Source organism: Durio zibethinus, chromosome 4 (genome assembly GCF_047325235.1).
Source record: "Durio zibethinus cultivar Kanyao isolate XHJ-2024 chromosome 4, ASM4732523v1, whole genome shotgun sequence".
Taxonomy (NCBI): Eukaryota; Viridiplantae; Streptophyta; class Magnoliopsida; order Malvales; family Malvaceae; genus Durio; species Durio zibethinus.
Genome location: NC_143165.1, coordinates 1,873,642 through 1,883,959, shown reverse-complemented (window position 1 = coordinate 1,883,959; position 10,318 = coordinate 1,873,642). Strand labels below are relative to the sequence as shown.

The 10,318-nt window shown below is 34.3% G+C and overlaps 1 pseudogene; it reads left to right on the top strand.

The window, feature by feature from the left end:
- Positions 1-7,021: 7,021 nt before the first annotated feature.
- Positions 7,022-9,405, top strand: LOC111287744 (putative wall-associated receptor kinase-like 16 pseudogene; annotated as a pseudogene).
- Positions 9,406-10,318: the final 913 nt, after the last annotated feature.

Below are 10,318 nucleotides of genomic sequence, written 5' to 3'. Positions count from 1 at the left end.
CAGTCTCTGTAGTTGACAAAGCAACACACTTCTGTAACTTAGATTGTCAAAATATAGCTCCTCCTGCAAAAGTGAATAAATACCCTGAAGTAGATTTTTTACCATCCAGATCGCCTGCCATGTCAGCATCTGTAAATCCTTCTAGAACTGGTTGTAAAACTCCATAAGTCAAGTACATTTTTGAGGTACCCCTTAAATATCTAAAAATCTATTTCACTGCTCCCAGTGAACCTTTCTCAGATTAAAAAGAAATCTGCTCACTACATCAGCTGCATGAGCAATATCAAGTCTTGTACAAACTATAAGATAATTAAAGAACTGACTACAGAAGAATAACGAATACTAGACATAGCTAGTTTCTCTTTCTTAAACACTGGACAAGATTTCTTACTTAGATAAAAATAGTTGGCAAGTGGACTGCTAACTGATTTAGCATGTTGCATGTTGAATCTACCAAGCACTCGTTCAACATACTTTTTTTGTGACAACCACAGCTTTTCAGCTCTCCTATCCCCGATAATGTCTATACCAAAAATCTGTTTTGCTGGACCTAAATCTTTCATATCAAAAGACTTAGACAATTGTTCTTCTAACTTGCAAACCATACTAGCATATTGTCCTACAATCAACATATCATCAACATATAATAATATGATAATGAAGTTACCATTAGAGAATTGTTTAACATACACACAAGAATTCGCTGTTGTTCTTTTATAGCTATGACTTATCATAAAAGAATCAAATTTCTTGTACCACTATCGTGGAGCTTGTTTCAAGCCATACAAGCTTTTCTTCAATTTGTAAACTAAATGTTCTTTCCCTTTCACTTCAAAACCCTCAGGCTGATTCATATAAATGTCTTCCTGTAAATCACCATGCAAAAATGCAGTTTTAACATCAAGTTGCTCAAGCTCAAGATTCACACTAGCTGCTAATCCTAGTATCACTCGAATAGAACTCATCTTTACAACTAGAGCAAAAATCTCATCAAAATCGATGCTTGATTTCTGAGAAAAACCTTTTACTACCAATCGAGCTTTGTACCTCACTAGTTTGTCACCATTCTTTTTCAACTTGAACACACATTTATTCTTTAATGGCCTCTTCCCTATTGAAAGTTTAACAAGATCGTAAGTACCATTCTTTCGTAATGACTCCATCTCTTCTTTCATTACTTTCAACCAGTGCTCTATCCAGAGTAGCCTACACATCTTGAAAGCTTTTTGGCTCCCCTTCACTGGTAACTAAAATAAAATTTAAACTTGGATACCTGGTAGATGGCCTGCGCTTTCTAGTAGATCTCCTGGGTTGAGACTCTACATAACTTGATGTCAAAGGTAGCTCTCCCTACTCAATACTCTCAGGTAGAAAGGATTGCTCCCCTTGCTCAAAACTAATTGCATTTGGCTCATCACTAATTATGGCTGGCTCATTCATATTCTCAAGTTCTGTTTCTTACTCATTTCCATCATCTGTGACTCTTTCCTGTGGAATCCCTGTCGATATTGAAACATTACACTCAACAGTAACCCGTGTAGTCTTCTTATTTTTCTCAAAGTCTGTTATGATTTTTTTTCATGAAAGACCACATCTTTAATTCTGACTGTCTTGTTTTTTACTGGATCCCATACCCTGTAACCAAATCCCTCATCACCATACCCTACAAACACACATTATGTGGCTTTACTGTCAAGCTTTGATCTCTGCTCTTTCGGCACATGCATGAATGCTTTACACTCAAAAACTTTTAAGTGAGAGTATGAAGTATCTTTTTCTGTCCATACTCTTTCTGAAATGTCAAAGCCCAAAAGAATTGATGGTGATCTGTTAAGTATATAACAAGCCATGTTAATTGCTTCACTTTAGAATGGCTTTGGTAATTTTACCATTCTCAACATACATCTGACTTTTTTCACAATGATACGATTCATTCTTTTAGCTATACCATTATGCTGTAGTGTTCCAGGTTCTGTCATCTCATGCCTGATCCCATACTTTGAACAATACTCTTCAAAGTCTTTAGATGTGTATTCCCTACCATTATCAGTTCAAATATACTTCAAGGATAACCCTGTCATCCTTTTAACCATGACATAAAATTTTTAAAAATATTGCAGTACCTGACTTTTGTATTTCAACATATACACTCAAGTCTTACGTGAAACATCATCAATAAAAGTAATAAAATATCTGCTACCACCTAATGACTCAATCTCAATGGGATCACTTACGTCAGAATAAATTAATTCCAATATATTTTCTTTTCTCTGAGAACTTTTATGAAAAAAAACTCTATGATGCTTACCAAACAAATAATAATCACATAAATTGAGAGACATACCTTTAGTCAAAGGAATAAGAGACTGTTTTGCCAAAATTTGTAACCTCTTTTCACTCATGTGTGCCAACCTCTTGTGCCACATGTTTGTTGAAGCATCATTTTCAACGGTATTTACTTGGTTACCGTTCAATTACATCCATGTCTTATACATTGTGCAACATAGTTTTTCCCTTGCAACTACCATATACCCTTTGAGAAGCTTCCACTGTCATTCTTTTATCGACTTTCATATCCCTTCTTATCAAGAACATTAATAGCAAGCAAGTTCATTCTCATATCTGAAATGTGTTTGACATCCCTCAAAGTCAACATGCAGTTTGTACTAGTTTGTACAATAATATCACTAATCTCAACAATCTGTGACACACTCTTATTTCTCATCTTGGTACAATCAAAATCTTTTGCTTTGTAAGTTGTAAACAACTTTCTCTTAGGAACACAATGATATGCCACTCCTGTGTCAATTATCTACTCAATGTCAGAATCACTAACATGATTATAATTACTATATGTACAAATTAAAGTAACTGAATTACTATCTGAATTCATTGCTGGAACATTGTCATCATCTGAACTATTGCCTTTCTCATCTTTTCGCTCTTGCTTCAAGATTTTACAGTTTCGTTTTATATGACCTGTCTTACCACAATAGAAACACTTCACTTTACCTCTACACTTGGATCTATGTTTAGACTTACCACGGTCTTTTGAGTCCTGATCTCTATCGATATTTCTATCCTTGTTTTCTGTAATCAGAGCTTGATTTTCAGGGTCTACATCTTTTCGCCTTGCTTTTTCATTAAGCATATTATCTTTTACTATCTCCAATGTCACCTTATAATCAGGAGCTGAATTAAGAATAGTCACAATTAAAGTATTCCAACTGTCTAGCAAAGAACCCAAAAGAAATAACGCCTTTATTTCATCATCCATCTTAAGTTCTATAGTAGTCATCCGATTAAATATATCTTGAAAATCACTCAAGTGCTCTGTAACAGATTGTCCATCCATGTACTGTAAAGTTACAAGCTTTTTAACAAGCATAACTTTATTCATACCTGTTTTTCTCTCATACAATGCTGCCAATTTTTTTCAAACAATGTGAGCATCTGACTCCTACGTTACATGATGGAACACGCTGATATCAATCTATTTTTTGATTGTAGCGAGCGTCTTTCTACCTAGCTTCTTCCAATTTTCATATTTCATATCTGCTGGTTTAGCTGAATCACTCAATACTGGCTTATACAAATCTTTACAGTATAAATGATCCTTCATCATAGGCTTTCAAATTGAATAATTCGATGCTGCCAATTTTATCATGGAACCTGTATCACCCTCTATGATCTCAAACAGAATTTACTTCTATCCTGGGTTGCTTCTGTATCGATGTCTCAAAATAACCCTCGCTCTGATATCACTTGTTACGCCTGAAGCAATAATCACAACAATACAGAAGCAATAGACAACAATCAATAATAAAAAACGCAGGAAAAATAAAGCAAACAAAGATTTACGTGGAAAACCCTCCAGTGTAGAGGGAAAAAATCACGGACCACCAGAAAAATCTTAACTATCAAATAATAGGTATACAAAGTTCTTCTCTAGCTAAAACTAGAGCTAATCAACAACTAGAGAAACAATTGGAGAAATCTCACCAAATAAGTGACTCACAAATACACCCTGGATTTGTTCCTAGAGAGCTTCAAACCCAATCTTCACCGTTCAGAATGTAGAACTCTGAATCATAAATCTCCTGACAAGGTTTCAACTCAATCGGACCACGAATCGACTTCTGTTTAATCAACTCTCCCTTCTTTTTTTTCTCTCTGCTTTTTTTGGCTTTTCTTCTTTCTCTACTTGGTTTTCGACACACACTTAAAACAACCCCACCTTTTTTTTATTAAGTAGCTAGGGCTCTGTGTAAAATGAAAGATCAAGGCCCATGGCCTTTACTTGGTCCAAAACTACTTACATGAGGCTGGACCCCATTTTCCTAACAACTAGTATTAATCTCAAACTACTCAATGTTTCGTTTTCCTTGGGCGCGGTTCGTGTTTGAATCCATCGATGAAACTCGATTGTGCCAAAACGGACAACAGCATTCCTTTCCCTATCTATATAGGAAGCCGCAACAGCTCATTTTTCTTCTCAATTATCTACAACAGGTTCACGTTTATAGGCTGTGGCAAATGGTAAACCATTGTTCATAATCAAACTACCATTGCAGGCAACAACATTAGTGTATGCGGATCTGCCTTCATGATTAACAATGACATGTTCAAGCCGGACGGGTCTATTCCTGATAAGATTAAGAAACAGATGCATGTTCCAGCAGTGCTGCTATGAAGCATCCCAATAAACGGCATGTGCAATTGGAAAAAAGGTTCAAACAGCTTTTTTGATGGTGATCATTGTTGGTCATCGTGATCTTTGGCATATTAAATGTTAGAAAATAATCGAAGAACATGATTGTATGAAATTGCAAGATCGGCGGTCATGAATTTTCATTATAGAGAAGATTACTTCTCCCTACCTATCACTCTGTGTGTGTGTGTGTAAAATATGACTTCAGGACCACCGATTTGGAATGTTGATGTTTATAAATCAGAGGTTGTTGTTGCTAGGCCATTTTCTTGAAGAAGTTAGATAAGTTACTAGACTTGTAGCATTTGTTTTTGGGTACTTAATTATTTATGCAGATACTTATGCTGTAATGATATTCTGGTCCAAAATAGATGATGTAGGAATTAGAGGTCAAGGGTTTGAGAAAAGAGGTAGTCTCGCTAGATTTGCAGCTTTGGCTTTCAAATGTGAGCTTCTCTGTTCTTGATCCTACCCTGCAGGGCTCATCATTAGTATCCTATCATATATTAACATCTAATTGGCAATCTGGTTGCAGGCACTACCTTGGGACGACATGTTCAGCCTCCTAGCTCGCGCTGGAAGGCGGGTAACATGTCAAATGATCTCTCTCTCTCTTTCTCGCTCTCTGATCATCATTTTGTGTCATTCAGGTGCAGGAGACACAACTGACAACATCCCTTGATCAAGCAGGTATTAACAAGGCATTACAGCGAGTACTGGAACGTGTCCCATGATTCAAGTTTGACAATGCAGTATATCATTTGTTGTTATTTATTGAGTTTCTATACCTTCTTTTTTTTTTTTTTTTTTTTTCCACAAAACATGTGAATTTTACTAATGATCATCTTATCCGTTCTTGAATTCCCCTTAATATTATCGTAGTTTATGCTTGAATTGTAACATACTGTTGTTTACAAATGCCAAGTTTAGCATCTATATCATATTCTCATCTAATTTTCTTTTATTAAAGAAGTTAGTACAATTTTTCTTGCTCTCTTTTTTTCTAATATTTCATGCTTTTTGTCTCTCTTCCTTTTTCTGTTGGTAATTCTAATCACCAAAACAGCTATATTTGAAGTGCCACTTGGCTTGCCCAACTTTTATATTTCCTGCTGTTTTCAAATATGATTTGCAAACTCTTTTTATTTTTTAACTAATAGTTTGATATTGTTGACTGACAGCAAAGTTGAATGTTTAAAAAAATTTATACATGTAATATTTTTTTAAATAAATCAAAAGATAAATATAAAGGTGATTAGAAATTTTTTAAAAAATAATTTCATATTCTTAACACGTGATAAAAACGAATACTATATAAACTATAGAGCCAGAAAGACAAATACTATATAAAATATATATATTCTTTTCGTGTTTGAGGAACAAGTATCACGAGGGTTAATCAAAAAAGTGAAATTATAATCAAATTGTTAAGTATTTAATTTAAAATTATTTAATAATAGATGAAAAACTTGATTTGAATATAAGACAAACTTAATCAATAAGGAATAATACACATTATAGTCAACATAAAAAAATTCATCATTGAACCGACCTAAAATAACATAGCATAAATAATATGTAAAATGCATTAAAAAAAAAAGGAATTCAAACATTAGTCTATAACTGGCTAGATGATGCACTAACCACCATCATTAACAACAATTTAGTGTCATCGTTCCTACATAGATTATAATTTTTTTTTTTTATGAAATATACATCCAATGTAATTAGTTTAGATTAATATATTCAAAAATTGTATTCAAATTCATGTTACGATAATATAACACGAAAATAATACAAATAAAAATAAAAAGGTGATATAATTTAAAAATTTAACAAAAATCATAAATGAATTTAATAAAAAAAATATTTTATAATTTTATGTTGATATAAATTATAATATATAATTTTTATATAAAACATAATAAAAATATATAAATTATCACTATTTTACCTAATATAAATGCATAAATTATATAAATTTAAATATAAAGAGAACATGGAATGGTGCAACACAAAGAATGGCCACGCCGCCATTACCAATAGTAATTCAGGTTTGGTGGTGGTGAATGTTTTAATGTTTTAATTAATTACCTAGCCGTCCACATGTTCCACATTGTTTTTACATTACTTTTCGTTTGTCTGGATTATTTACAGTCGATTTTAGTTTAAAAAGTGGGAGAAAAGAGCGCAGATGCAGAGAGAGTGAGAGAGAATATGGCTTTTCACTTTGTAGTTAAGTTGGTGATTTTATTGCTATTGCAACCGTGGCTAATTACGGACGCAATAACACTGCCAAAAAGTCCAAAAATGGCGAAGCCTAATTGTACTGATAGGTGTGGGAATGTTAACATCCCATACCCATTTGGAATAGAAGATGGGTGTTTTTTTAATGAGTCGTTTAGAGTGACTTGCAATAAAACCATTGATGGAGGTCGGAAGCCTTTCATTAGTAGTATTAATCTCGAACTACTCAATGTTTCGTTTTCCTTTGGCACGGTTCGTGTTTTGAATCCAGTGACGAAATTCAATTGTAGCAAAACCGATAACAGCATTCCTTTCCCTATCTATCTGGAAAGCGGCAACAGCCCATTTTTCTTCTCAAATGGCTACAACAGGTTCGCGTTTCTAGGCTGTCGCAAATGGTCGACCATTGTTCATAATCAAAATACTATTGGAGGCTGCCTGTTGGCCGAATGTAGTGATAAGGCTCATGTCGATGGCTGCCATATTAGAATTCCTCCAACTATCACTTATTTTGTTGCAAATCAGACTAATCCTTGTGGTAAAGATATTGACGACAACATTGATGGATGCGGATCTGCCTTCATGATTGCCGATGACATGTTAAAACGGGACGATTCTATTCCTGATGAGATTATAAATCAGACGCATGTTCCAGCAGTGCTGCAATGGAGCATCCCAATAAACGGCATGTGCAATTGGAAAAAAGGTTCAAACAGCTTTTGTGATGGAGATGGTGATCATTGTTGGAGAAACTTAAGCTCCACTCATTTTTGTGTTTGCAGCAAGTCTAAGAAAGACGGCACACAACTTTCTGAATTCCGAGGTGTATATATATATATATATATATATATATATATATATATGTATGTATGTATGTATGTATAGGCTAGGCATGTGTGAATTTGCTTTACTTAATTTTTAAGCTAAATATAGCTTTATTTTCTCTTAAATCACAGGCTTTGGCAAATTTGCGGATCGGAAACATAAATTTTGTCAGATGCTTTGTTTAACCAATCCTGGAAAATTTCATTGTACTTGGCCATGTCCTGATGGATATGAAAGTTACACCAACGCAAAAGATCACTGTTATCCCAAGGATTTAGGCGAACTTTTAAGCAAAAAATCTCGGACAAAGACAATCATTATAGGTGAGGAATGAATTCACTTTCTTGCTCATATTTCTATTTATATCATATGAGAGTTTTGATAAGCTTTATGAGAGAAAACATATATCATGTTTTCATCGAAAGAGAGCAGCGTAACCTGCCTAGATATGTATAACTTTTACATAAATTGTTGGCTTTAATTTTTGTAGGTTGCAGTACAGGTAGTGGCACACTAGTTCTGCTAATTGGTGCATTTTGGTGCTGGAAAGTAGCAAATAGAAGAAAAAACGTCAAGCTGAAGCAAAACAACTTCAAAAGGAATGGCGGTTTACTCCTGCAACAAAAATTATGTTCTCATGAAGGAACAGTTGAAATGATAAGATTGTTTACATCAGCGGAATTGGAGAATGCCACTGACAACTATAGTGCTCATAGAATCCTTGGCCAAGGAGGGCAAGGAACTGTTTATAAAGGAATGTTGGCAGATGGAAGCATTGTGGCTATCAAGAAACCGAAAAGGGTGGGTATTGGAAAGAAATTTGATGAAAAGAAACTTCAGGAATTCATTAATGAGATGATAATTTTATCGCAAATTAATCATAGAAATGTAGTTAAATTATTAGGGTGTTGCTTGGAGACTCAAGTTCCATTATTGGTGTATGAGTTCATCATTAATGGAACTTTGTCTCAACATATTCATGAGAAGAATGAAGAATTATTCCCAATCAGATGGGAGATGCGCCTTAGAATTGCGGTGGATGTTGCCAATGCTTTATCATATATGCATTCATCAGCTTCGGCTCCTATTTATCATCGAGACATAAAATCCAGCAACATACTTTTGGATGATAAATACAGAGCCAAAGTGTCGGATTTCGGAACATCAAGGTCGATTACATCTGAACAAACTCATCTGACCACTCAGGTACAAGGAACATTCGGATACTTAGATCCTGAGTATTTCAGGTCGAACCAATTTACAGAGAAGAGTGATGTTTATAGCTTTGGAGTTGTTCTTACTGAGCTATTAACAGGGCAAAACCTCTAATCTCTTCAAGCCAAACAGAGGAAGTAAGATCCTTGGCAGCTTGTTTCTTGCTTTCAATGGAAGAGAACTCGTTGTTTGATATTCTTGATCAAAGTGTAATGAAAGATGGTTCGCAGAAAGAGATTACAGCAGTTGCTAAGCTTGCAAAAAGATGCTTGAATCTTGATGGAAAGGAAAGACCCACAATGAAAGAAGTTGCAATGGAGCTGGAGTTGATTCGAGTGTCGAAAGAAGCTCATGCAATTCAAAAAGATGAGGACAAAGCTTCTTCTTCAACCAATTACAAGCAGTAGCATAACTTGGTCATTAGATGCACGGCCCAAGCTACTAAAAACAAAAATCTCCATAGTTTGGTGTGTCTACTATTTTTGTGGATTTCTAGCTAGTTCCTTTTATGCCTATGCATATATAATTATACCTATATTTCGATTAGTCAATTTCATAAGAATGTACATCTCTTTCAAATCCATTTTTTCTTTTACCAAGATCATTCCTAAGACTTAATTATCATCACTCGCAATGATACCGTAGTTTTTATCCCTACAATTGTTTGGAGGCAATCAAATTTCAATATTTGTTCTTTTGATTTACTCCAAATATTTTGTTTATAAATTTAAAACTCGTTGAACATGTTAAAAGATTTATCAAGAAGAACCAACAATATTAGTGGGATTTTTCTTGGCTCTTACGTACTAGCATAATTTGGATGAAATACAGCATTCTTGTTTCTATTCTCTACCCACAGAAAAAATGTTATTCAAATCCTTCTTTTTTTTTGTTCATTTTTCTTGTTCTAGATTGAGATGAGATAAATTGTGTTGCAAGCCAAACCTAGAAGAGTAAAACGCAGCGCAAAACGCGGCTTGGAACAAATCGCTGGGTTCTAAACCTCTGCTGGGAGAAGGGAGAAAGAAAACAGTGGGCTAGAAAAGGCAAATGAACATATTTACTCACAGAATACCAAATAATCTTTGAGAACAAAAGACATTAGAAAGTAGGTTCAAATTTTCAAATGTCGGCAAAGACGTAGAAATTTTGCTTTTCTTGACAAAGAAAAAGTATAAAAGAAGTGGATTCAGAAGTAAATTTGTTTCCATACCCAAATTAATTTTCATTTTTACAATGCATAACCTATTGAAAAAAAGAAAAGAAGATCTCGTTTATAGAAGCTTCAAAGTTTGAAATTGAAAAGTTCAATCAATATTT